Genomic DNA, 17,706 nt, shown 5'->3' with positions numbered 1-17,706 from the left:
ATTATCCTGTTATTCCAACCCTGATGTGTCTCTCAGACTGGGGGCGTGAAACGCTTTTAGTTCATTTTTGTATCTCTTCTACGGAGTCATAATATTCTAGCTAATAATTAGACAAAACACTAATTATGCATTTATTTTATGTCAGGTGTGATTTGAGGACTCTCCGCGTGCTAATTTGTTTAATATCTCAACATCCCATTAAGCAGACACTATTATTGTCCCCCCACTTCAGATAAGCAAGGTGGGAAGTGGAAAAGGGAACAAACACAGAGCTGGCCAGCTGTGAGAGCCCACCTTGAACCCACAGGGATGGGGGGTGGAAGACTTGGAGACAAAAGGAATAGGGCTAGAGATGACCCTCTGCTCTGGGTCACTGAGGGTAAGGGCTTGTTCCTACAGCAAACCTCAGCACATCTCTCTGACAAAATAAATACTGGAATCTGTAAGGTAACCCATAGATATGCAGCCAAAAGGCCCCGTTAGATTAGGAAAGAACCAAGAAGGAGATGGGAGACGACTCAGTGGGCAAAGAACTTGCTCTGCAAGCATGAGGTTCTGCATTTGGATCCCAGCACTCACCTAAAGGCTAGGCGTGGCAGCATGCATGCATCCTTAGCCCCAGTGCCCAAGAGGCAGAAACATGCAGAGAGAGAGAGAGAGAGACCAGCTGGCCGGCTGATCTATCCCCAGTCAGTGAGATCAAGGTTCAATGAGATCCCTTGTCTTAAAAACATAAGGTGGGAGACCAATACAGGAAAATACCTAACATTGACCTCTGACCTTCATATATGCAGACACAAGGCAGAACACACACACACACAGAGAGAGAGAGAGAGAGAGAGAGAGATTCATATCCCCTACATGCAAACAGACGTGTGTACTCTCTCCGCCCCCACATAGATGCATACACCCACACACAGAGAGATGAATACTCCCACACACAAACAGATGCACATACCAACATATATAAACAGATGCATACTCCACATACAAACATGCTTGTCCACACACAGATGCATACTCCACATACAAACATGCTTGTCCACACACAGATGCATACTCCACATACAAACATGCTTGTCCACACACAGATGCATACCCCACATACAAACATGCTTGTCCACACACACACACATACCCCACATACAAACATGCTTGTCCACACACACACACACACATACCCCACATACAAACATGCTTATCACACACACAAACATATATACCCCATATACAAACATGTTTATCACACACACAGATGCATACCACACATACAAACATGCTTGTCCACACACAAACAGATGCATACCCTGCATACAAACATGTTTATCACACACACAGACAAGACACACACATACACAGATGCATACCCCACATACAAACATGTTTATTACACACACACACAGACAAGACACACACACAGATGCATACCCCACTTACAAACATGCTTGTCCACACACACACATACATACCCCACATACAAACATGCTTATCACACACACAAACATATATACCCCATATACAAACATGTTTATCACACACACAGATGCATACTCCACATACAAACATGCTAATCACAGAGAGAGAGAGAGAAGGAGAGAGGAGTAAAGGGAGGAGGAGGAGGAAGAAGAAGGGTGACAGAGGTTCAGTGTAAGCTTCTCAGGAGGGGGTGAAGGATGTGCTTCATCAACCCTTAGCAGAGCCAATAATCAGCCTGGCTGATGGCTCTTGGGGACCCCAGAAAGACAATAAGCCCCTCACCTGGACAGGACATGTACAGGAAGATGTCCTCCTCCCGCCCACCAGACAGATGAGTTGTCGGGCTTCTAGGCAATCATCCAATCCCTACAGAGCATGCTTGAGAATGTGTCCCTGTGGGAAAAATAATTCATCTGGTGGGATCACTGCAGATGGTGGCAGGTGACTGGGAAAGGCTACTCATCCTGGGGATTCCAAAAGGAAGGCTGGGACCATGCAGATTGGGGTCCCAGTCCTCATGGGCACACTAGAGAAGAGATAGAAACTGGACTCCATGGGGCCAACAGGAAGACAGTGGAGCCTTGACTCCCTTTCCATTGAGCATCTGGTTAGCCAGAACGCCCATAGCCACCTCATATAACTGGACAGCAGACCAGTCAAGTGCATGGCACATACTTAAACTGCAAACCTTGTACTCATTACTGCCTTTCGGGCCATTTTCCCTGATCCCATCCCGTTCTGCGACCAGATTTATACTCTACTTACACTGTGTGTGTCTATATGTACTTAAACATAAAATCATTGACACTTTTCACACCCCCAATCCAGAAAGAATCGGTATCCCCCCCCCGTAGGCTCTTGCCCCCATTGAATATGATGTTGGACACTGACCTTCAGAGAACTGACTTCTTCAGTCATCTTCCTCCAGGAAGCCTTCCATGCATCATCAACCAGAGCTTGACTTTCTGGCCTGGTTGCATGAGGTGCTCTGCTGGTCATATCCATGCCATATGTGTTTTTTCTGGAAGTTTCTAAGCGCCACAATGTCAGGGCTTTCGTCTCTGTTGATTGTGTCAGTACCTGGGGTAATGGGTGCTTCCCAGAGGAAAGAAAGCCCCTGGGCCCCAGCCTGGGCACAAAGAGTGGTGAGCTGCCCTTACCCGCAGGACACCAGGCTTCGTCTGTTCAGAGAACACTAAAGAGTTGCATTCCAGCATGGCTCCTCGGCGCAAGCACACGGTGCTTCGCTGACAAGCCTATAATGGCATTTTAATGACCTGAGCTCAATTCCCAATAAATTACTTAAGTTTCTGCAATTGTGGAGCTGGCGTTTTCATTAATACTCCTGATTAATTGCCTGTCCTAGAAAAAGACCCACTGCCGTCCCAGCCTGGATCGTGTGAGATCCTGGCGCAGAGAATCCCAGTGGCCTGGGATTTTCTACCAGCTTATAAGGCATCCATCACAAAGGGAGACTTTCTAGTCACCTGGTGCCCTCTGTCTGCTGTGACAACAGAGAAGATCGGGCTCCAAACCCAAAGGCCATCCTTGAATCCAGATCTTGCCCCGCACACGTAAGGTTGAGCTACTCAGCCTGCCTGGGGGACCTTAGTGTCCATCTGTGGCCATGCTGAGCTCCGAGGTGGCATAGCCCTTCCATGCCGCTGCACCGCGCAAGTACCTGCTGCATACCATCCTCGCCGGGCTTGTTGCATCATTATTTTTAATTCCAAAAGCTCTAAGAGCCTCCTCGGGCCTAAAAGAAACAGGGCTGAGGTGTTTAAGGACAGGGACAGAAGCCGTGGACAGCTTGAGGTCTGTGCTTGAACCTGGTTCTGCCAATGGCTGGCTAGGGAAGTCTGAATGAGCCACTTACTTTTCTGAGCCCTACCCCCAAAAGGACAATATGTAGGATTCTGTAGGGTAGTTTGGGAAGCATCCAACACTCTTTACGGTCCTTTCATGTATTTACGATACTCTCTTCAAATCCTTGGCAGGCACGGAGGGACTGGGAGTCAGTAGCAGTGGAGACAAGGCCCCCCTCCACGGAGCTGAGCCCCGCCTCCACGGAGCTGAGCCCCGCCTCCACGGAGCTGAGCCCCGCCTCCATAGAGCTGAGCTTTGTAATGGTTCCAGCTGGCAGGAACAGGAAGGAGAGATGTCAATCAGCAGGAGCACAGGGCATGATGGAGCTGCTAGAGGGAGCAGATCTTGACAGGGTGCCATCGGAGTACTGAGTGGTCAAACTGAAGTGACAGAGTAGGCCAGATAACAATGGTGGAAGAGCCCTGGCACGGGAAGGGCAGAGGCAAGTCTCCAGCTACAGAATGCTCCCAGCGCCGTGCTCCCACCACTGTGCTCCCAGCACCATGCTCCCACCACCAGCTGCTTTCTCAATTTGATAATTTAAAAGAAATAAGTCCAGGTGACTTTGTGGTCATACTCAGAATAAAGGAAGATGCTGCTCCCTACACACACACACACACACACACACACACACACACACACACACACACGCACACACACGCACACACACGCGCGCGCGCGCGCCACACCTCCTTTCTCCCACTGTATGCTCTCCAGCACTCCTCCACAAGGTCTGAGTAAGAGAGACAGTCCCACCCGTCTCTGTGTGAAATCAGTAGGGGTCGGTGCCCTCTCCACACCATCATCTGTTGTAGATGCCCTGTCTGGTGTTCAGTGGGACCTGCTTTGTCTTCACACTCCCCCTAAGTCAGGCTACGCCTTCACCCAGCATCTTAAACCAGACTGTTTTCTCTGGCCTCCAAGTCTTCACCTATGCTGTACCCTCTGATCTGAGCACGTTTCTATATCCCTATTCACAGTTCCCTGACTTCCTATCCCTCACGCCACTGTATGTGTGAAGTACCCTTAGAGTCCACCTTTCCGGGTGTCTCACGCCCACCAGACACCCCTGACTGACTCTTTGGTCATCTGGTCATCCTCATCTATAGAGTTATAGCTTTGAATCTCTTTTCTCTTTCTTTCTTTTCTCTCTCCCTCTTTCTTTCTCTTTAGAAACTAGGTCTCATGTAACCCAAGCTGGTCTTGGACTCCTGGTCCTCCTACCCTGTTTCTGAGTGCTGAAAGTACAGGTGTATACCACCATGCCTGGCACCGTAGCTGACTCTTATCTTTCGTCTCCGTTAAGAACACGGTCCTTCTGGTCTCTAAGAAGGCCCCAGGCCTGTGTGTGTCACAGAGGGAAGACAAGAAGCGGGATAAAGACTTCTAAGAATCAACACCCTGCCTGGGCCACTGTTTCCACAACAGTGTCCAGGGAGTAAGGATACCACAGGCAGAAAGATGATATAGCCAGAGCCACACAGTAGGCCTTAATGAGTTGATATAGCCAGAGCCACACAATAGGCCTTCATGAGTTGGTATAGCCAGAGCTAGACCTTCATGAGTTGGTCCTTTGGAGGCCAGCAGGTCAGGGGGAGTGGGACAAAAGACCAAGGTCAGAAGCTGGCACCCCAGGCCTACTAAACACCTTGGCCCTCACGATGCCACATGCCCAATGGGGTGCTCCCTTCCTGTCCAGGCCCTGTAACCTCCACAGTCTGAAAACTGTAACAGCCAGCCTCCAGATTGTGTGAACCAGAGGGGCTCCTAACCCTTCTGGAGACAATGCTTGACCTGGCTTCTCCAATGCTAGACTAGCTTCTGTAGAAGACCCTGCTTCCATGGGCCTCTAAGCCACAAGAGTGGTAGGCTCATTAACCTACCTATCCCAGACTCCGAGAGGTCCTAAAGGAAAGTTGTGCTAACCTTTGTGGCCCCACTCCCTAAGTTCAACCGAGTGAAGAATCCTTGCTTTGATTCCCTGAGCAACTAACTTGTGTGCACACTCTGGGGAATGCAGAGTGAATCAGTTTTCTGGGCAGGAAATGGCAGGAGGAGAGGGTCTCTAGAATATAAAGTTCTTCCTTCTTGGCTGGGCCCTGGGGAGAAAGGAAAAGAAAAGCAAAGCGTACTTGGGCCGGCAAGCATCTCTGCTGGCCTCATTTACATAAGTGTCCTTGGCAATTTGTCCCAATTTGTCTCATTACAAGTGATGTAAACATCCGGCACAATCACAGACAAAACAGGACCATTCAGTGCTGCCTGGTTACGGGCCCCACAGTGCAGGGACACACACATGCAAGCCCTTTCCCTGAGGACCCCAGTCCCTGAGTGTAGCAGGGCCCCAGGTCCCACACAGTGTCCCCACCATCCCACCACACTGTATATTCATAGAAGAGTGAGCTGTCTGCTGTGTATTGGAGAAAGGAAAAGAAAGAGGACTCGGTAATGGGATGGTGACATCCTCTCTCTTATGTCTCCTTGGCCTCCAGGGCAATGTGGCCCAGAACTGACAGTTGAAGTTCTAATTCTAGTAATGTCACCCAATTTGTGTGATCTCAGCCCTGTGCTGTCTTTTGGCTGAGCCTGTGTCCCCCTCTGTCTGACACGATGTCTGCCCTGCCTCATACTACTGAGACATCACAAAGCAGTTTTACCAGGACAGAGAAACTGTTCTTTCCCTCTTTGCAGCCTCAGTACCCGGCACACAGTAGGTATTCAATTAATAGCTGCTGACAACAAGGGTGGATGACAAAATCGATGAGTGCTTCTGTGGGCAGCGACAGTTACTTGCATCTACTCTGTCCCCAAGGACACCCATAGCTCATCCTTCAAAGTAGAAGGAGACAGCCTCCTCTGCAAATCCCATCCCAGTGCCCTGACCAGGAGTAGCATGCCAGGGACAGGCTGCTGGAGGCGTTTACTGCCTGACTCAGATCATGGACCCTGTGACTTAGCCAAGTGGCCAGATGCTCAAAACCCCAGCTGCCCCATCAGAGTCCCAGCCCCTCCCCTCATTGGTGGCCACAGGTCAGCCATACATATCAGGTCACCTGTTAGACTCTGACGAGAACCACTAAGCTCACAGCCAACCATGAGGCTGAGGGGGGTCAGCCAAGTCTGGTCCCAGCGCTGAGCACAGTGAACACGAGCCACAGGCAGCACACCAGGCAATCCTCCCAGGCTCTGAGAGACCATGAGATCACGTTGCATATGATCCCCTTACTTCTCAGTTGCTCACCCTGTGAGTACAGACCATGCGGCCGTGAGTTTGCTGAGGGATCTCCAAGAAGAGTGTTGGGGGGTGGTACTGACAAGATGAGAGACTTCTGTATGCTCTTAGCGACACACCATTAATATTGGCTTCTGCCCTCTTTTTACTTGTAAATCTTCGAACTTCTGTCTGGGGCCTCATTTATGATCTTATGGGGAGGAGGAATGAGGGAAGTCTGGGGGGAACATGGAGGAAGAGGGATCATGGAACCAGAAGTTCCATGCAGAGGGCACAGTAGCCAAGCAGCCAAATTTTCCACAGCTTCAGCAAGGTGTTGTGAGCTGAGGTCTCTGGGCCTCTGTGTATTCCTCTCTAAGGTGGAGCCAACACACCCGTGTTTACACGGGGTCTGCTTCTTAGCTGGCATTTAAAGCTCTGAGCTCCATTGAAATTAGCATCTTTGGACAGCCACACTACCCTTCCCCATCCTACAGGGGCTGTTCTAAGTGGTCCCGCCCATGGATGGCTCCATGAGTAGGCTCTGGACCCTGGTGGACTGTTTTCCTTTGGCATTGATCATGACTGCAGAAAGGATATTCATTGCCTAAATCAACTCGATGAGATTTAAGCTCCAAAATCTGGCTTGTTCTTTGTAGAAAAAAAAAAAAGCTTTCTTCTCTCTTGAAAGGCATCTATGGAAAGGCAATGAAAGCTAGACCTGCTGAGAGCAGGTTGCTCTCCCATGGGTGACGGTGGGGGAAAAAATAATCAATATAATCATCACAGAAGGATGTCAAAGTCCCGATCAAACCGCTCTGAAGCCTGGACTGCCTAGTTCTGTGAGCCAATGAATTCTCTCTTATCATACCCAAAGCAAATAGAATGGCCAGAGAAATAAATCAAATAATTCTTACTAGTACTAAAACCATCAAGAATTCAACCCCCGCCCCAGCTCACTCCCACCTCCCCTTGGAGTTTGCCACAAACTTCCCAGGATCCATTTGGACATGCAAATTCACTTCCGTTTGCTGGCTCTCCAAGAAATGTCTCTAACCCTCTCAAGTCATTTAAAACTCAGAGGTAGAGCATGAACGTGGACCCAGAGGGCCAGCAACCTCTACAGTCTACTTCCTGCATCCTTCTGCTCTGCCTCCCTTTGCCAAGTGAACTGCGATGGTGCTGGGGAGTAGACAGAGATGGGCTGCTGCCCAGCATGGTTTAAGGAGGCCACCAGCCACCTGGCCAGCAGCCGTGGGTTCAGCACGCTGACCAGTGACACTTACCCCTCCCTCCTTGTCATGAACTTCAGAGTCCACTGGACACACACTAGGCTCCTGATAGGCCACTCATGGGGAAATACAAACAAGATGGCAGCCCCTGTCCCTACTATGTTCCTAAGCCAGGGGACTCAGGCGAGTCCTAACTCCCATCCCAGGTCCCTGCCAAGCAGCTATATGATTGATTCTCCTCCAGATGTGGAATCTCTCTGAGAGAAAACTGGAGGTTTTCCCCAAGGCTGTTCCTCATTGTCCCCAAGTCATGTCTACTCAGGACCCCCAAAATGTAACCCTGTCGGGAAGTAGAGAGTTGCAAATGTGACTGATTTGGAATCTCAGGATGCACTCATGCTGGATGAAGGTGAGCCCTAATCTGATGAGTGGCAACTGTGGCAAGAAGGGAGGACGTGGGACCGTGGAGAAGATGGACACAGGGACTGAAGGGACGACAGCATCACGCCAAGAATCGTCACCTGCCCTGACAACATTCCTGTTTCAGACTCCTGATCCCCAACACTGGGAGTCAATGGATTGGTCAAACGGCAATTTTGGTTTTTTTGTTTTGTTTTGTTTTGTTTTGTTTTCTTTCATTTTTGCTGTTGTTAATTTGGAGTGTTTATTTGTTTGTTGTTGGTTTTTTTTTTTCTAACAGATCTTGTCTCAAGTTTATTTGTAAAAACAGCATAGGACGCTGGTCATCTGCAATAGTGTGTAGGTAGGTGTGTCAAAGCAGTCCATCTGTCTTCACACTGACAGGAGCCTTTTCTGTGGGGCCTTCACAGGGGCCTGGGCACCCTTGGGAGCCTGGGCTGGAGCTGAAGCCTGGGCCTTAGCTGGAGCTTTGGCATCTGCCTTGGTTTGAACCTTGGGCTTTGGTTGGCAGAGCCTACGACCCTTGGCCGTGTAGCTTCGAATCTTCTTCCCAAGCTTGGGGTGAGCGCTGAAAGCCAGACGGCTGAGTCTGTGGCTGGGGCCCCTTGGCATCTTGGGCTTGACAGCCTGAGGCTTCACGAGGGCCTTGATGGCCTCTGCGCGTGCACTCACTGCCTTGGCATTGTTGGCCTGCGTCTTCCTCAGGCCTTTCTTGTTGTGCTTCTTGGCAAAGCGCATGTTCCTCAGAAACTTGGGGGTCGACCCCTTTAAGAGATTCGTATCTTTGTGACCAGGGTTTCTTGATGCCATTTCTGTGCCAGTCGAGGGACTGGTTGTGTGTGGTGTGGTTCTTGGACTTGGCCATGTCTGCACAATAAGCCGCGGCTCCCGCAGCGCCTGGGACCGGAAGAGAAAATGTTTGTTGTTTTTAAATCAGTGATGGTGAGAATTAAACCAGGCCTCCGTGCTTTGCCAGGGAGCCACACCTCCCCAGCCCAGGCGCTTCACCTCCTCCCTGGAATCCAGCCCACTCTGCTTCTTCCCTGGCCTTCTCCTCAAATACAGAAGACTGAACCTTGAAACTGCTTGCTCTGAAGCTGCCAAGAGGGCTGAACTCTGGACCAACGCGGCAAGGATCTTCCAATCAGGGAAGAGAGCACCACCTTCTGGCGGCTTCCGGATTAACACAGATCAAATGCCACAGGTTCTTGGCATTAAAAGACTCCCACCAAGGGCTCTGAGCCTGATTTCAGCTCTCCTGAGCCTGGCCGGCTTTCACTACACATTAGTCTCGAGGGGCTGACTCCTTGAAGCATGTGCCTATCTCCATGACCCAGGTTCTAGAAACAGCAGCCCAGAACAAAAATCACCCAACATTGTGATCAGTCCCTTGGTTCTTCTTGCTTTCTGGGCTGCTTAAGCAAGTCTAATGCTGTCTCCAAATACTACATAATAGTCAAAGAACTTAAGGAAAACATAGGTCATACCTATTGACAACCCATCTTAGGCTTATGTGTTTTCCTTCACACATTCAAAATCTACTGGCTGTCTGAGGCAAGTTCTAGGTGCTGGGGACCCTGAAAGCACTTGCAGCAGAAAGTCCCTGATTTTGTGGCACTGAGGGTCCAGTGCAGGAAAGGGTAGCCAGAAACCAACAGCACATATGTGAAACAGAAGGCTGCCCACTTACCATTTGGACTAGGATGACTTCGTGTTCCCCTCCCTCCGTTATATCCCTTCCTCTATGTTTTATGACCATCTTAATGTCCCCCGCTGTCCTGGGTTTTCAGCAACTGCAGCTGTCGTTCCAAAAATAGTTTTGCATTTTTCAATAATAATTTCAGCTTCGGCTTCATCTATACTCAAAATGTGCACCCTGCCCTGAACTCTACCCTGGCTCTGGTCCCAGCTTCTGGGGAAGGGACAACAGGGTAGGACAAGAGCTGCTGCCTGATTCCTCACTCGCTCTCCCTCACTGACCCTCAGAGGGTGGCAGTTGGCAGAGCAGGCACAAGTTACAGCTTGGTTGGCATTGTGGCAGCTTCCTTTGGCCAGAATAGGCTGTGCTATTATATATATATTATATATATATATATATATATATATATATATTATATATAGCATGGCGCACGGCCACCCCAGCGCTGGGCCCCAGAGGGCATCAGAGGCCCTTGTGCTGGTGCTTTTGGCTTTCGTAAACATCTCTGCTCCCCTACCCACCACCCTTCGTCCTCTTTTCTACTGGCCCTCCTATTCCCAGCAGCTGCTTTCGTGGGTTGGTGGGAGGGACTTCCCCCTAAACTCCTCAGGCCTGCTCCCCTTCTTCAGGGTGTACCTGGTCCCAGGAGACTGAGGATCCCTTACACTGTAGATCAGAGAAGTACAGGGGGCACAGACTCAGCCCTGACACTGGTCCAGGCTCCTCAGCTCCCTAACAGGCTCCCTAACAGGGTGCATGCCCTGTCCATAGGGCTCTGTCTGCAAGCATCAGGGCTATGGCCACACTGCATCTCTGGCTCCCTGGATGTCATGTGAGGTGCCTGCCTCCCCATCAGGGGTCATTCTTTCTGTTCATGGCCTCCCAGTCCTGGGGCTAGGACCTGGGGAAGCACTTTCCATGCAAGGAAGATGAAAATTCCAGAGTGCTCTCCACTCCTGCCACCGAGCTCCCTCCGTTCTCACCTGGCATGCCCAGCTTCAGCCTGTGGATCTGGGACAGGGTGGTGGGCATGTGTTAGATCTCACTTTTACTCAACATTCCAAACATGCACACGACCACTCTGCTCAGAACACAAGACCAGAGCTGGGAGTGGAACTCAGAGACGGAGCACAGGCCTGCTATGCACAAGAACCTGGGTCCCATACGTGGTGTCTCAGAAAGAATATAAAGCTATTATCCACCACCACACCCCTAAATCCCAAGCTTTAGATCAAACCCCAAAGTAATAGAGTGTCTGGATTTGTCTCCCATCACAATGACGTCGGAGAACACCCAGGGTTTGGAAGGCAGTGAGACATGGTAATGAAATGGAGCATGCTAGACAGGAACTGTGTTAAGAAGTGCTACCCAAGCAGAAGTGATGGCAGCCACAGCCTCTGCACCATGACATGTATGAGCTCTGTCACTAAGGACGAACAGAGCAGCCTAGGAGGGGGACAGACATTCCCAGCTCGGCACAAAGCAGCCAGTGTGTGAGTGATGCCTTAATGGTGTCCGGAGTTGGAGCAGTCTCTCTGGGACCATGAGGCTGTGGTATAGACTTGGAGGGCACAGGAATGTGTGAACAGAGGTGGAATGTGGCTGCCCCGTGGCTCCTGAGGAAATAGCTACATATGCAGCTGACAGGCTTAGCATACCCCCATCCAGCACCTCCTGTAACCTCTGCCTCTGCAAAGCGGGAAACTGAGGCTCAGGGCATCGTCCTCTGTCCAAGACTCCATGGCTGCCTGGTTCAGGGATTGAAATCCAGTCCCATCCCTTGGCTTTCCATGTCCTTGGATTTCTGACAGTACGCTAGCTTTCCTACGGGGTGGCTGGAGGCTAGCCCATCTTCATTCCACAACAGCCTGGGCAGCCAACATCGCTGCTCTAGACAGGCACGCTAGGCAACAACTAACTCTGTCTAGTAGAGCTGCTATGGGGCATGGTTGGGTGGACGAACTATTTCAAGATGTGCTTTACAAGAATTCCATACTTCCCAGACTGCAGGGACATTACCTCTGATTAGGCATGTCCCTGCTACAGTCATCAGTAACTGCTGTAATGGACTCCCACCTCCTGGGTATTTGTACTTACAGAAGTATATTTGGTTGGTGGCTCTGAAGGTTGGGGTGTCTGAGAGCCTGGTGCTGGATCTGGCAAGGAAACTCCTGGTGCATCTTAACCGTGGAAGGCACCACATGAAGACACAGAGCAAGTGTTTCATGTCAGGTTCCTATTCCTGTTCTCATCCAGCTTCCCTTGTCATGGGAACCCCACCTTAATGACTTTATCTAACCCTAATTATCCTCAAAGACCCTGCCCCCAAGAGCCCATAGAGATTTGGGGATTAAATTTCCAACATGTGAGATTTGAGAGGCACATCTAAACCCTAGAGTATGTATCTAGCAGTAAGTGAGGATGGCACTGCAAGGTGTCCTTTTTCCTAAAGCCCCAGGGAAATTATCCTCTAGCCTCAGTTCCCAGTTGTTGTCCAGGAAGAAGGAAACACTGGATCTAGAGAGCCTTAGGCTGGGTGGTCACTGCAGTAAGGTAGTCACAGATATTGTATATAGTGACATATGGGTTTGAGGGACACTCCAGTGACTGCTGCAGAGCACCTGCTGGCCTCTTGAGTAGCCTAGCCTAGGAGGCAAGGTATTTTTTTTTACCAGCCTCCCTCGCAGGCAGTCATTTCTTGACAGCCTCTCTTGCAGCTAGGATGTTAGAGTATGTCTGAGACATGAGAGCTTAGGAGCTGGTGGCATAGAATGGCATGGACAGGGAAATAGTATCTGCATCCTCCCTGGGGGTGATATAGGCTGTGGTCCTGACTCTGTGCTTTGTTTCTGGTTTTATCTAGAGTTAGCAATAATGGGAGCTAAATCTCTGTCATTTATCTACCCTCCACTCATCATCAGTGGCCTTCAAATAAGGTAGTTGGGATGTAGCTGTCATTGGCCCTGAACAAAATAAATTTTTGTTTCATCACTGAGCAAGCTCCTTTGCTGGATTCCTTCTATCCAAGACCATTCAGACAACAACAGAAACTCTATCTAGAAGCAGATGACCCCACCTCATACAGCCACCCCAATGCCCTGGATTTGCTCTTCCTAACAGGGGTGGAGCCAAGGGTGAGGTTTTCGAATGCTAATAGTTTTGGATGATGCCCTGTCTGGACCCAGGAAGGAGTTGAGAGCCAGGAGCCAGGGTAGCTGGTATTCTATACAAAGACCTTGAAAGAGTCCATGAGACTCTGTCAGGTTGCCAGCTCTAGGGAACAGGAATAATTTAGATAATGTCACCCCTAAAGGAAACTCATCATTGCAGACAAAAAGGCTTGCAAGACGTGCCATTCCAGTAGCTGCTAGACTAGAGGGACTCGATGGATATATGAGCAGGTGTTGAATGGATAGGTAGAGGATAGGTGGATAGTGGATAGGTGAATGGATGGATGGATGGATGGATGGATGGATGGATGGATGGATGGATACATGAGTGACTGGCTGGCTAGATGGATGGATGGGTGGGAGGGTGGGTAGATGGATAGATAGATGTGTAGGTGGGAGGCTGAGTGGGTGGATGGATGAATGGGTGGATGGGTGGATGGATGAATGGGTGGGTGGGTGGGTGGATGGATAGATGGTAGATGGATGGGTAGGTGGATGGATGGATGGATGGATGGATGGATGAATGGGTGGGTGGGTGGATGGATAGATGGTAGATGGATGGGTAGGTGGATGGATGGATGGATGGATGGATGGATAGATGAATGAGTGCCATGAATGCTCATCAATATGTTCTTGCTCCCCTCTTAAGTTCAGTAAGTAATATTATTCATGGACTAGATTTATGGCCCCAGTATCTCCATTCAGCCCAGGTCAGGGAAGCAAGGAAGACTCAGTAAGGCAGAGACATTTAGACTCAGTCTTTCAAACAGGAGTTCACTCAGTATGCAGAGGAGAGGACCATATGCCAGAGTGAAAGAGCAGAAGCAAAAAGAGGCCCATGGAAATCTGGGGTATAAGTTCATGACTGGAACTGAGAGGCCACTGGGACTTAGACGAGGTGGATGAAAGTTGCCCTGATGAATAACTTGGAGGCACTGTCAGTTTTGAAACAGAGACGAGACATGGTCTAGAAAGAGACAAGAGGGTTTCAATCAGAGGGGCAAGCATGGAGTATGAATAGGATCATGGGAGAGGGAAGGCACATCCCAAGGGCAAGGGGACTATCATGAAAAATGCCAGTACTCTGAAGGGACAAACACAGCTTCTTGGTATGGAAGGGAGTGTGGTAAGGAAGCAGGGGAGTAAGACTGCAAGACTGGCTTAAAATGTCATTCCTAAGTCCAGCCTCACCCACATTTCACAGGTCCACAAGTTGAGAATGGAGGAAGCCACTCTGGTTGGTGCTAGGGTTAGCCAAGAGCATCCCTCAAGGTTGCCTCATTTCCCTGTTTGTGTTAGGGCACAAGCAATAGATAGCAGCTAACAGTACAGGTTAGAGGATGGGACACTGAGTTAGGCTCAAACATGGATGGATGTGATGGATGGATGGATGGATGGATGATGCATGGATGGATGGATAGATGGATGGATGGATGGATGGATGGATGGATGGATGGATGATGGATGGATGGATGAATGGGTGGGTGGGTGGATGGATGATGGATGGATGGATGGATGATGGATGTGATGGATGGATGGATGGATGATGCATGGATGGATGGATGGATGATGGATGGATGGATAGATGGATGGAAGGATGGATGGATGGATGTGATGGATGGATGATGCATGGATGGATGGATGGATGTGATGGATGGATGTGATGGATGGATGGATGGATGTGATGGATGGATGTGATGGATGGATGGATGGATGATGGATGGATGGATGTGATGGATGGATGGATGTGATGGATGGATGGATGATGGATGTGATGGATGGATGTGATGGATGGATGGATGGATGGATGATGGATGTGATGGATGGATGGATGATGGATGGATGGATGGATGATGGATGTGATGGATGGATGGATGGATGATGGATGGATGGATGGACGATGGATGTGATGGATGGATGGATGATGGATGGATGGATGGATGGATGTGATGGATGGATGGATGGATGATGGATGTGATGGATGGATGGATGATGGATGGATGGATGGATGGATGATGGATGTGATGGATGGATGGATGGATGATGGATGGATGGATGATGGATGTGATGGATGGATGGATGGATGGATGGATGGATGGATGGAAGAATAGTTGGATGGATGGATGGATGGATGGATGTGATGGATGGATGGATGGATGGATGATGGATGGATGGATAGATGGATGGGTGGGTGGGTGGATGGATGGATGGATGATGGATGGATGGATGGATAGATGGATTGATATGGTGGATGGACAATGGATGGGTGGAGGGAGGGAGGGATGATGGATGAATGGATGGATGGATGCATGCATGGTTGATGGATATGATGGATGGATGGATGGATGGATGGATGATGGATGGAGGGAGGGAAGGGAGAGGGAGGGATGTGATGGATGGATGCATGCATGGTTGGATGGATGGATATGATGGATGGATGGACGGATGGATGGAGGGAGGGAGGGATGTGATGCATGCATGGATGATGGATGGATGAATAGTGAGTAGCTTGTCAGTGGCCACTGTGTGACTATGGTCAGTTGACTACACTCTGTGAGCTTCTCTCCTATGAGAAAAGCAGGTAGCTTGATATAAAAGCACCATAGTCTGCAGCAGGCTCCGGTTCCAGCTGACCAGTAAACTGGCTAAGCAGCTTCCTCATGTGCAGTGAGGTTGGAGCTCCCAGGAGAGAGAACTAAAACATCTGGGGGAGCTCAAGGCCCTACCACACAGCGTGCACTGGGGAGATGCTGAGGATAGGGCTGCTGTCCCTACACAGAACCCCATGACCCAATAACGGTCATCAGGCCTTAGTGACTGATCTCTGACATTCCCTTCTTCAAAGCTTTTAATAAGACTCTCTGGATATGACTCAGTGTGGCGCTTTAGCACATGGATGTGTGGTCCAGTTAACCCTCTGTTCATGTACCTGCTCCTGCCTTCAGTAACTGCTCCTCTCCACTCAGGTTGATGGGCCTCCTCCTTTTGGTCTGCCCTGGTGAGCAAAGGCAAGCTGCATATTCTTACACTGCCCTTGCTCACCTGTGCAGGCTCATGGAGGCAATGGCAGAGGTTCTACAGTGAACTCCACCTCCAGCTCTACCCCTGTGCTCGAGTGAGATAATCTCATGCCTGTCTGTGACTGAGAAATTCATCATTACATACATGCACCGTGCTGCATTTACCACCTATGTGTTGACAGGCACCCGGGCTGGTAACATATCTTAGCTCCTATAGAGTGGAAATGAGCGCGGTCATCCTCAAGTGCTTGGCGCTGTGGCGGACTTTCCTCAGGACACAACTTGTAGTGGGGTAGCTGGATCCTGTGGTAAATGAACCTTCAGGTCTTGATGGAGCCTTCATGTACTTCTCTATGATGGCTGTGTCCACCTGTGCTCCTTTCGACAGTGTGTGAGGCTTCTCAGAAGCAGCCCCAGAGCCAAAGAGAAGGCTGTGCCTCCCAGATAGAACAAGCAGAATCATCCCCCATAGATGCTATTATCTTCCTGCATTCAAGATCCGGGCTGAGCTTCATGGGCTCTGATTACACAGGGTAGCTGGAGCAGGCTCTTGGTGTTGAGGACCCTGCAGTGTTCCACGCGGTCTGGTGCCACTCTGTGCTTCAGGGTTCAATGCTGCCTTCCCTTCAGATGAGGAGATGGTCACTGGAGCAGACACCTGGGTACAAAGGACGAAATCAAGCAGGCCCGTGTTAGAATCCCGTCTCAGCACTACACAGTTCTGTGGCCTCCGGCAGGCCTTTCCAAAACTCCTTGTCAACAAATGCGGACTGAGTGACTGATGTCAGATAGCAGTCATACCGATTCGGTGGGTCAACGAACAAAGCAGCCACATCACGAGTTCCTGCACAGCCCTCCACAATGTCCTTGGTGTGGGATGGGAGTTGCTTGGGGATGGTGCCTGGATCCAATCTGGAGAAGTCTACTCTGTTCCCTCTTCCTGAGTGAATTCGTGAATTCTGTGGAACCATTTCCATATGAAGTCAGAAAAGGCACCCTGGCTGTGGGGAGTTACCAACAGGTCAGGAAGCTATGAACCTGGGGCGGTGTGGGGCGCCACCTGGTGTTCAAAGAGGACATGGCAGACCTGAGCAGACTAATTCTAGCCTGAAAAGAGCTACGAGCCACCTCTGCACTGGGAATAGAACACAATTAGCCTCACAGATGTTATGTAGACAAGGAAATGAGAATGTATCTGAGTCTGTCAGGGAAGCCCAAAGACGCCAGGCTCCATAGTCAGGTATCGGGAGAGAGCGTTTGGATCTCAGGGAGAGATTTAGGCAGATCAGCCAATGCAGAGGCCGCTATAGTGTCAGCATCTCATAAACAATGAGCATGTCTGTTCTATGCTGAGTGACAAGTAACCTAGGTCATGTGTGAATACCATGCCTTGCCTACCGTGGATACTGAGGGGAAACCTGTGTGTGAGAGTGTGTGTGTGTGCACATGCATGTTTATATGTGTGTGTATGTTTATGTGTATTTATATGTATGTATTGCTGTGTGTGTGCACATGCATGTTTATATGTGTGTTTGTATGTATGTATGTGTATGCATGTGCTGTGTGTACATGTTTATATGTATGTGTATGTTTATGTGTGTATTTATGTATG

General features: G+C 49.7%; 1 protein-coding gene and 1 pseudogene across 4 annotated transcripts in view; one reads left to right on the top strand and one right to left on the bottom strand.

Annotated features, from left to right (window-relative positions):
- The window catches only part of Kcnip1 (potassium voltage-gated channel interacting protein 1), a 369,300-nt gene that overhangs the window by 256,189 nt on the left and 95,405 nt on the right, over positions 1-17,706 (top strand). The gene's annotated exons all lie outside the window — the stretch shown is intronic.
- LOC134480771 (large ribosomal subunit protein eL29-like) lies at positions 8,381-9,109 on the bottom strand (annotated as a pseudogene).

This window comes from Rattus norvegicus, chromosome 10, assembly GCF_036323735.1.
Source record: "Rattus norvegicus strain BN/NHsdMcwi chromosome 10, GRCr8, whole genome shotgun sequence".
Taxonomy (NCBI): Eukaryota; Metazoa; Chordata; class Mammalia; order Rodentia; family Muridae; genus Rattus; species Rattus norvegicus.
This window is presented reverse-complemented; position numbering and strand designations above follow the sequence as displayed.